The following is a 10,059-nucleotide window of genomic DNA, read 5'->3' as shown; positions in this document are numbered from 1 at the left end:
CTCTCTTTTATTTACCAAAATAACATTTTTCTCTCTCTTATTTACCAAAATAACATTTTTCTCTCTTTTTTTTTACCAAAATAATATAAACAGGACCAAAAAAGATTACAGCATAAAGGTAAATGGTTGGAAGTGCAGTATTTTGATTTGAGGGAGAGGGTTAGTTATCCCCTGGTTATGCGTTATGAGCACATTTTAGAAAATGGAAAGCTCGTATTGAAATCTGAAGGTTGGAAAGAATTTTTCGGTAAAAGGATTTTTCCTGTGAAGACTTGGAGTTAAAACCTTCTGAAAGAGAAATTGTGTCAATTCCTGGAAAAAAAAATAGTCCTCTAATATTTCAGTTTCTGTTCTGCTATGGTTTGTATGAGTTCCTTAACTCAAATTCACATGTATTTCAGCAAAGTAAAGGAAAAAAGAAATTGAGTCCATTTGACAAGTGATTCAAAACACAGACTTGGGAAAGATTTTAACCTTATTTCCGATGCAGTTTAGCCATATGTTTTCACTCTTACCTTCCACGGGCATGGAACGACGTGAGTCTCTAAGTGACTGTGTAGAGCTCCGCAAATGGAGGGGCTGTGCGTGGTGGGTACAAAAGGCACCCCAGTGAGGCTCTTCCCGAGAGAGGCGAGCACTGTGCTCCCCATGACGTGTGTGGAGGAGATGTGCCACACGGCCGGGGACAAGTCTTTCATGTTTTTTGGGACCGTTTTTGGGGTCAGGTCCTTATACCTTGGGAGAAATCCTCAGAGGTTGGGTAGCTGTTGGTCATGCAGCATGGGTGTGAGCTTCACTTCCTCTGCTTTTCTGTTTCTCCTCTCTGCTGGCTTCTGTGGTTGGACTTGATGATCTTACAAGTCTTTTACAACTTTAGTGATTCTGTGATTCTCCTTCTAGTGCCCCGGCTCATCCAGCCTGCCACACCATTTCTTAGCTCTCTGGTTGAACTGGTCACAAGGAGATTCTTCTCCTTGCACCACTTTGCTATGTGCACGTGTGGTGAGGTGGCTCAGCGTCTTGGGCTGAGCCACCATCCTCCCTTGTTGCAAAGGATGTTTGATTGACCTGAACCGGGCAGTCAGCGTGTGTCCGTCTATACATCTCGTTGTGCTTGTGGTGTGAGATAGGGCTGGTAGGGCTTCCTCAACCTGCCCCTTCCTTAAGAGAAAAAAGTTGCCCCCATCTCCTTAGCACTCCCCACAATGTCCACTACTGCTGCTGCTCTTCTCCATCCCCACCAGCAGCTGGATCACGGTCTCAGACAGCCCCATGGTGGAGGGGCCAAAGCTGAATGTTACATCTCCTAGTTTCAGTGTGGTCCCCACCTCATGGCCGTGACTTTTGCTGCTCTCACTGTTCTCTGCTGCGTCCCACTTTATTTCCCCAGAAAGTGACCTAACTTCCCTTACTGCTACTTTGCTCCTGTATTTTGACCTTCTCTCCCTTCCCCTTGTTCAGTTCAAAATTAGGAAGGCTTCCCTGCCTTTTGTATTCATTATTTATTTTTGAAGTAGTGGCCGTATTCCAGCCCTGCTTTGTTTCCCCTGTCTTCGGTAGGCAAATACCACCCATCTGGCTGCCTTTTGGGAGACTCTCATCTAGTGGGAAAGGACGGCTGCTCAGAGACACGCCAGAAGTCCACAGCGCAGTGCCGAGCCACGCGAGGGGAGTTTTAAGCCAACCCTGCCCGAGGCTGGTCACAGCCCCACGCTGATGAGTGCAGGCAGTGTTGCTCTGGGAGCAGTTCTGCGGGGTGCCGTCTTCTATGGAAGAGAGCAAGGGTTTGTGCTTGGCCCATAGCGTTGGCTATCAGTAGCAGCCAAGCACAAGCTTCCCCATGAAGGACGTGAGGGTAAAAGGGGGAGGATAAGGGAGAAAAGGAGTGGTGTGGGGAAATGAGAGGGTTTGGCACTGCCTAGGAGTTTAATTTATGATCTAAATGCTGGAGTACAGTGCGTGCTTTTCACCTTTGTAGATGACACCAGTCTGGCAGTGAGAGCAGAAACATCAGAGGATATGATAAGTATTTGAAATGACCTTGATGAATTGGGAAGAATGCCCTGAAGACCTCAGAGATAATTCAATAGAGAGATGCTCAGGCTCAGTGCTGAGGTGGAAATAATGAGCTGCACGGCTCCAGGAGGGGAGCCGAGGTAAGGAGGCCTTGCCGTGGCTCACGGGGGAGAGAGGAGAGAGAAAAAAACCCTGGAAAAGGGATTATTGTGTTTGGTGAGTCAGGGTAACCTGAACTGAACTGAAGCTAACTGCTGTGCTTAGCTTTCATCTTATTTTCAACATATCACGCAGCATCACAGAATCACTACGGTTGGAAAAGACCTGTAAGATCATCAAGTCCAACCATCAACCCAACCCCACCATGCCCACTAAACCATGTCCTGCAGTGCTACGTCCATACGTTCCTTGAACACCTCCCGTGAGGGTGACTCCACCACCTCCCTGGGCAGCCTCTTCCAGTCCTTCACTGCTCTCTCATTCACGAGCTTTATTATGAAGATAACTGGGGTGGTAGATAAGCTGAATATAAACTAAATCCTTTTGCAGGTGTTGTTGCACCATGGATCAGGTTGTAGCACAGAACTCGGTTTCATCAGGGTTTTTTAATTTTCACCGTATATAAAAATCTGACTGGATTTACAAAACACAAACAAATTTTTCCCTTACAGCAAAGGAGAAACTTTAAGCCTCTAATGTATTTTCCCATGGTAATGTAATTAAAAATATGAATCAAAAACTCAACAAACACAAAACCAATGCAAGAGTGCAACATATTTTTCAAGACAGTGTACTGGGCATGTGTGGCTCAGACTGCCCAGAGCAGCCATTTGACTGACTTGTTGGGCTAGATACAAATAGATGTAATTTTCTTTAGAGCTGCTTCCTAGCTAGTTACTTACGCATGGGAATGTCTGCTAGGTCCCAAAATGGGCTAGTGAGGTTTGTGTAAGGAGCTCCCCATCAGAGGATGCAGCCATATCTCTGGAAAGTCACTCTTGCAATGCGATGAGGAATTCTGAGTGCTTTTGTACCGGGGGACTGTGGTATTTGGGAAAGGCAACCCTGGCTACTTCCCAGGCTACAGTTTGATGATGTGGGTCACAAATAAAAAGGGTTGCATTGTCCTGCACAGCTCCCTGGAGGTTCCTCGCTTCGGCTGCCGGGCAGGCAGCTGGCTTTCTAAGACTCTAAGAAATCAAAGAGGGTAAAGGCTGGAGGGGTAGGCTCCAGGAGCAGAGCAAGGGGTTTGGAGGATGTCTCTTCATCTTGTCTCTCTCTGGGACACTGCGGGATATAAAAGTATCTGGGCCCAAAGGAGAAACACGTGTTTTCTAGCTCCCCTTCCTTCACTTGGTCAGCTTGGATGGAGGAACACGTCCGAGTTTCCCAGTAGTTCTGAGAGGAGTTGTTCAGGTGTGTTTGGGACATGACGATGCACAAAATGACAAATTGTCCTGCGCTCAGACTTGCTTATAAATGAGTTGGCTTTCGTTTGAAAGTATTATACTTGGGTTAGTGCTCTGCCAACTGAGGCTGGGCTTTACTGCCAACGGGGCTGAGGGCTCTTTTAGCACTGGGTGGTATAGCCAGAATCACACAGCGGGGGGGCCCTGTCTCCCATGGGGACTGTGATTCCTTAATTACCCCGTGTGGGAGCAGAGCTGTGCTCAGACGGCCGCCAGCCTCAGGGTGCCTCGTGTGAAGCATTGGCAGCGCGACTATGGGGCAGACAAACTGTGTGTATGGAGGTGCTCTGTGGGTGGCTTCCCAAATTAACCATTGCTTTTCATTAGAAACCCCAGAACTTCAAAGTTTTTGTTTGTGACACCTTGCTCGCAAGTGTCGCGGCTAATAAATTGTCCGCCTGGGGTTATAAACTGGCACGTGAAGTCAATCTGTGTTACTTGAGTTTAATAATAAATGGAACCGTAAGTCATAAGTAATATGGTTGTGTATATCTGCTTTCTTTCATTAGAGCAAGATGAAAAATTTGTTTATTTCTCTCTTTTACTTGCTAACTTATCTTGCCTGGCCCTGCTTTTGTGTAATTGTTCTCCTGACTTGAGAATATCAGATCCCTGACTTCAGCCTCATTTGCCTTTTCAAGCTAGTTTACCTTATTAGTCTGTTCACTGCTGAATTTGCCCTTGTTGACTTAATCTTTCTTAGTATTTTTCTTGGCGTATCCTATCCGGCAGCCCTTTATTTATCAGCAAAGTTTCCCCAGAGGTGTTAAGTGGTAGCAAACTTTCCAGAGACCTCCAGGAGCAACTGACCTTTCTCTTTTCCCAGACCAATTGTCACATCAGCCTCTGCTGCGAGGGGAGCAACCAAATGTGCTAAAATGATCAATAATCACAGATTGTAAAGACAGGACTAACTGAAGGAAAAATTTCTCCTTAAACTCAGTGTTGCATAAACATAGTCGTTGAGTAAGTTACTGCCATTCTCACTTCCAAGTAGCCAAACTTGTATTACTCTACGATTACAAACTCTAGTTTTCACTATCTCTAGTTGTAAATTTTTCTTTAGCTCCTCAAGTTCCAAAATGTCTTCATTTTTGAAGGCTCGAGGCAATGAGAAAGACTAAGAGACATTTAAATCCACCTTCCTTTCTCTGCAAGCTGGTGCCATGCTCTAGCTTTCTATTACTTTCTTGCCAAGATTTAACTAGCAGAGGCACTGGGGTACTCGCCCCTTCTTTTGGGGGCTTTTCAGTCTCTTGCACAGCAAATACTGTCAGAAATAGTGACAAATGACAATGGCAAAGGACCAGCATTATAGCTAGCAAAACATTTGCCGTGGGTATCTCAAATCTTGCCTGTTCTCTGATTACATTTACTGGTCCAAATCCAGGCACGACCTCTTCCTACAAAACCTTTTGCTGGCGTTTTCCCCAGCCCTGATTTCTCGAACCAGTTTATATACGTTTCGTCCCATTAATTACGGTGCACTTTGGCAGCAGCTTTCCCCAAGTACCTTCCTGAGCCGGTGGTTCCCAAAGGGTCGTTCTCTCGGGAGTGGTTATGAGCCCAACAGCTCATTTTTGAAGAGGAGGAGCTTGTGGTGAGTAGTGAATCAGAAATACAGAAGCCCGGTCACCAGCGGAGGTGGGAGTTTCTGTTGAAAGCCCTCTGCATACCCTGTTCAGGGAAAATTGGGGAAGCGTGGTTTTTAAAAGTGGTTTTAAAAGTCACTTTCTTCCCTGGCTCTGAATGGAGTTACGTGCAGACCGATCTCTGTGCAGGTAGACTGTCACTTGTATCAACGTGCCTGCAATCCCTGTCAGCGAACCTTCATCTGTGATGTTCCATTTTCACTCCCTCCTCTTCCTCAGCGGTACCTGAACACATAGTGGGACATAGACAAGGCCAGTGGGTAGGGATGCAAAATAATGGTGTTAAGGTGATTTGGTGTGTTCTCCCCTGTTGTGTTTTGTTTTGGTAGCCTACGGAAATCACTACTAGGTGGCTTTTCAAAGGTAGTTTCAGAGCTATTGCCTTGATGCTGTCTTGACTAATCTTCATTCTGGGTCATTTTTATAGAAGGTGGATTTCTTTGCTGTGTACTTTTGGTGTGGCTTTTACATCTGGGTCTGGGTGAAGCTCACGTGCTGAGCAGCGTAGTGTGTGCTGTTTCCCTGGAGGAGCAAGTCACCTCTGAGATTGCAGTGTGGGGAGTTAGTGGACTTTGTATCATCAGGTCACTCCTGGCAAGAGCAGTAGATGAGTGTGTGCCCCTCTCACAGCTCTGAACGGGACATTCAACACGACCTGCAGGCAGCCATTTCTTCCTGTGCTTTGGTATCCCATATAATAGGTAGGGCGTGAATCACAGAATCACACACAGAATCATTAAGGTTGGAAAAGACCTGTAAGATCACCAAGTCCAACCATCAACCCAACCCCACTAAACCACGTCCCGCAGTGCCACGTCCACACATTCCTTGAACACCTCCAGGGATGGTGACTCCACCACCTCCCTGGGCAGCCTGTTCCAGTGTTTCACCACTCGCTCAGTGAAGAAATTTTTCCTAATATCCAGCCTGAACCTCCCCTGGTGCAACTTGAGGCCATTTCCTCTTGTTCTATCACTTGTCACTTGGGAGAAGAGACCAACACCCACCTCACCACAACCCCCTTTCAGGTGGTTGTAGAGAGCGATGAGGTTTCCCCTCAGCCTCCTCTTCTCCAGACTGAACAACCCCAGCTCCCTCAGCCCCTCCTCATCAGACTTGTGCTCCAGACCCCTCACCAGCTTCCTCGCCCTTCTCTGGACACGCTCCAGCACCTCAATGTCCTTCTTGGAGTGAGGGGCCCAAAACTGAACACAGCATTCGAGGTGTGGCCTCACCAGCGCCGAGTACAGTGGCACGATCACCTCCCTGCTCCTGCTGCCCACACCATTTCTGATACAGGCCAGGATGCCGTTGGCCTTCTTGGCCACCTGGGCACACTGCTGGCTCATCTTCAGCCGGCTGTTAGTCAACACCCCCAGGTCCTTTTCCGTGGGGCAGCTTTCCAGCCACTCATCCCCAAGCCTGTAGTGTTGAATGCCGGAGTCCACAAATCCACTTTATCTCTATGCCATAGCACTTTTCAGAGTCAAGAAATCCCAATTCAGGCAGTTATGAAGTGGTACCTGTGGGGTTTATTCCTAATGAACAACAGTAACTTCTGGTTGTCCTTAGTTGAGGGAGATGGGGACAATTGGCTGGGATCCTTTCCCTTGAGACCTGGTGCTTATTCTGTCATCTAAGCTACGGTGTACCAGCTAAGGATTGGTTGTCCTACATTACATCATTTTCCTTCTCCCTCATTTGCTCTTCTTAGAAACTGAATAGTAATACAATTTCCCTAGCTTATTTAATTGATTATTTGGCTTGATAACACTATGTCATCAGAATGTCAGAAGAAAAGCTTTAAATATTGAAGTCTGCAGGTTGACCTTTAAGTCTTTGTTCTTTGGAATGAATTTGAACTTTCTTGCTGATGGGTTTAATTCATTGATGCATCTTAATGGAAAATTGATTTTTTTTTTTTCTCCCTAAAGATCACATTTACATAAAAAAAAAGGAAAATGTTATTTTAAGGAAAGATTTGCTAACAAAATGAAAACAATGTCATTGATGTATGCCCTGGGTTTCAGGGTTTGAAATAATTTTCATTAAGGAAGGTCTCATGATAATGCTGTGACTTTCTCTCATTAAACTCTTCACTATATTGCAAGGAAGTGAGACATTATTACTAGACATGATCTGTTCTTGCTTTACAGAAGACCAACGTCATGAGGTGGGTTCTCTGTCTTTTATTTTCAAAACTAGTAGGGCTGAAAGGCTTATTCTCTTTTTGTTCTCTAAAAATGAGCAAACCCCAGAAACCAACAAAGAAAAAGGCCTCAACATCCTTCTCTTTTCTTACTGGACTAAGACATGTAGTATAAATCTTACAAAGCCTAGAGCGAGACTGGCAAAATGCCGCTCTGATGAAAGAGCATCATTATAAAGTCAATACCAAATGCCACTAAGAGTGCCATAACTTGAAAAGAGGAATGAAAAATTATTCCTTTCTAATCTGAATAGCAGGGGTCAGATTTTGTTTTTCATGCTAAATTCTGCTAGGCAAGACTGGAATAAGGTTGTTGTGGCCGTAGCAGTAGCAGGAAGCTGATGCAAAGGTTGAGACAAACCCTTGCCTTGTATCTGGAGTCCTTCAGTGCAAACTGGGACAGCTCCCCTCTTTCTCTCCTTACCCCTACTTTTGCTTTAGCCTACATCAGCTATGGACCATCAAGTGGATATTCTGGAGACTGAGAATCACAGAATCACTATGGTTGGAAAAGACCTGTAAGATCTTCAAGTCCAACCACCAACCCAACCCCACCATGCCCACTAAACCATGTCCCACAGTGCCACGTCCACACGTTCCTTGAACACCTCCAGGGATGGTGACTCCACCACCTCCCTGGGCAGCCTGTTCCAGTGCTTCACCACTCTCTCAGTAAAGACATTTTTCTTAATATCCAGCCTGAACCTCCCCTGGCGCAACTTGAGGCCATTTCCTCTTGTCCTGTCACTCGTCACTTGGGAGAAGAGACCAACACCCACCTCACCACAACCCCCTTTCAGGTAATTGTAGAGAGCATATCAAGCATGTCAATTGTAGAGAGAAATGTCAAGCTCAGCCCTCTTTCTTCTCCTCTTACAAGTTGAAGTTGTGATGAGCCAGTTTCCTAATCTTGGCCCACATGGCCTCTCTGGACCCTCCTCTCTTTCTTCCTCTTCTCTGACAGAGTAGATACTCTTCTCATACAGAAATTGTAATCAAAACGTTTCGATTCCTGTGTGTGGGGTGGGGAGAGAGAACAGATTGTGAGGAGAGAGGAAACTTGGGAGCTGCATGACTTCTGGAAGAATGCGAAAAATGTGAAGTTGGGGTAGCAGAAGCATTGTTGGGATTGGGGACAACAGGACAAGAGACCAACTGGCTGTCCTGGCAAAGAGGTGCCTTTGGGAAATGTTAACGGTGTGGATTTGGCCCTATTTAACCTGTGTCGTTGAAAAGAGATCAGTAGCTGTATTTGCCAGCGCTCTACGTGCTGTACGTTCCATGCGACCGCTTCTACCACAGTGTTTAGGAGAAATCGGCCAACCGATGATGAGTAACAGGCTGCTTGCATGATTGTTTACACGGCAGGAAGAAAGACTTCTCGTCCAGAATTAGTCATACGTGCTAAGTACCACCTCAATCTTCATGCCTTTTTTTCAGAGTCGTTCCGATTGTTTCTTGTTTTGCTTTTATCAAGGTATTAATTTTTGAATTAAAAAAAAAAACAGAAAAGCCTTTTGGAGAAATTTAAAGGAAAATAGATTTGTGATTTGGTGAAATGAGTCGAAGATGACAAACTTTCTCCAACAAATAATGATTTTTGGGAAGGAGTTACTAAAATGATTTCTGACTCTCGACAAAAACATTTTTATCAATAATACATGGTGAATATATTTCATAGTGTGCTTTTTGATAAAGAATTATTTTGAAAACTAACAAATTTGTAAGGTTTTTAAAAATATTATGATAATGAAATGCTTTTTTCTTGAATAGTGTTGGACAGAAACTGAAAAATACTAGTCCATCCACACCTACCACCTCCAAATCTTGGTCCCCCATAGCCCCCTTAGAATTTAAAAGAGACATTTTTGAAAGGCATTGTAACTTCTAGCATTCAAAATCATGTCTGGAAAAAAAAAAGCTGAAGTTGTGTTCACTGAGTACGTATGATTTTAAAAATTAGGTGGGACATGGCTTACCTTTGTGCTTGAAATTAAGGCAGCTCTAGCTACATTTTCTGTTAAATTAGTTTCCCATTCCATCCATTGGCAGCGCACAGCGTGCCACTATCTACGGCACGCTTGCGCCTCCCTACCCTCCTGTTACACTTAAGTAATGGTGATCAACATTAAAATTCCGTTCCTTTCCCTTTCCAGAAACCCAGCTATACGGGGATTTGACCCTCCTCAGATTAGATCTGCCCTCTTCCCCCTGCCTTCCAAAATTGTGTGTGTGCATGTTTATGTGTGCTCGTATGGTCACCCACAGATGCATAAATGCCAAATATTTTGACCAGTCCTGTCTTGAGATGTATGTATAATATGTATACACATATGTATCTAGGAATATATACGTATAAAAGTTTCTGAAAATGAGATTATTGCAAGGCATTGCAGTCACTAGAATTAAAATGGAAGTACTGAAACAGAGCATAATTACAGTTTGTGCTCAGCGCTCAGGTGTCTGATCCCGCTGTGCTCCTGCTGAGCACTGGAAAGAGCTCAGATAATTTACCTATCATGAATCTTCGTGAAGGGTTGGGGAACGAGCCCAGACCCAGGCGGCCAGCGAGAGGAGATGTGAGCGGGCTGGTGGTAGGTTCTGCTCTGCGTACGCGTTTGAAAATAGAAGTGCTGCAGCAACCAAGGGAGTGGAGGTGCTTTGATTTCATGCTCTTCCAATGCAGATAGCTGGACACATTTATGAGACTAAA

This window comes from Gavia stellata, chromosome 4, assembly GCF_030936135.1.
Source record: "Gavia stellata isolate bGavSte3 chromosome 4, bGavSte3.hap2, whole genome shotgun sequence".
Lineage (NCBI taxonomy): Eukaryota > Metazoa > Chordata > Aves > Gaviiformes > Gaviidae > Gavia > Gavia stellata.
The sequence above is the reverse complement of the archived record's forward strand: the minus strand, read 5'-3'. Positions refer to the sequence as shown.